At 35.2% G+C, this 1,079-nt stretch overlaps 1 non-coding gene across 1 annotated transcript; it reads right to left on the bottom strand.

Moving 5' to 3' along the window:
• Positions 1-1,012: 1,012 nt before the first annotated feature.
• Positions 1,013-1,079, bottom strand: Trnag-gcc (transfer RNA glycine (anticodon GCC)). Its single transcript has one exon. It is a non-coding gene; the product is annotated as a tRNA-Gly (tRNA).

Genomic DNA, 1,079 nt, shown 5'->3' with positions numbered 1-1,079 from the left:
TACATCCATTTATGTACCTGCAAATCACATCTGTCTCAACTCGTCATCCATATTGCGTCCACCATCACCACCACCACCACCATCACCACCACCACCACCACTACCACGTCAAACCCCATTTTAACTATTATATTCAATCCTTTTTTTATAGCCGGTTACCACTTTTTATAGCCGCGTTTTGTTACCGTTTGTGTAACACTACTTTTATATGTTTCCTATTTGGAATTAGATAATAAATATATTTTAGTTTTGAAGTAGGAATATATATTGATAAACCCGTCACTTATAACTTACTTATAAGCGTTATCATTATATGTAAATCCTGATTCCAGTTACATAAACGCCATAGCGAGAAATATATACTCTGAAACGCTAACGGACATTTTATGCGTGCATGTATGTTGAAGATAAACAAATTCTTGTTCTTTTAACCGCTATAAAAAAAAAACACAGTTTCATAATTGCAGAAATAAATTTCATTAACAAGTTGAAGAACGTAAAGAAAGAGAAAATAATTGCTACATTATTTTATTCATATACATTTAGCATTTATAGTACAATTGGAAAGTAAAGTCATTTTGTCGTAGAGAATTACGACTTAAAATTCACACTTTCATACTAACTACTAGAGTTCACAACAATTCAAATAAGTCTTGTTGGATTTTTATCAGTGGCATGGCATAACAAATTACCAATATCTCAAAGATTGAGTTTCGTGGAGTTTAGTAACAACCTAGCGAACACTGAGTAATTTCCCAAAAATCAGGGTTTTTATAACTGCTCATACCCCAATTCTAAGAACCGTATTCCCGGGCCGCCCGCGTGGCAGGCGAGCATTCTACCACTGAACCACCGATGCGCACACAATTAGTTTTGACGTAATTTGCTATATATCTAAAAGGGATTGGTACGTATATATTTTTTTATCTTATTTGATTGCTTGAAATTACAGAAATACGACAACTTTTAAAAAGCTATTAAAAAGAATGCAATTAAAAAAAGAAAATAAAGTTGCATCGGCCGGGAATCGAACCCGGGCCGCCCGCGTGGCAGGCGAGCATTCTACCACTGAACCACCG

The sequence above is a fragment of the Octopus bimaculoides genome, unplaced genomic scaffold (assembly GCF_001194135.2).
Source record: "Octopus bimaculoides isolate UCB-OBI-ISO-001 unplaced genomic scaffold, ASM119413v2 Scaffold_182760, whole genome shotgun sequence".
Classification (NCBI taxonomy): Eukaryota; Metazoa; Mollusca; class Cephalopoda; order Octopoda; family Octopodidae; genus Octopus; species Octopus bimaculoides.
The sequence above is the reverse complement of the archived record's forward strand: the minus strand, read 5'-3'. Positions and strand labels throughout refer to the sequence as shown.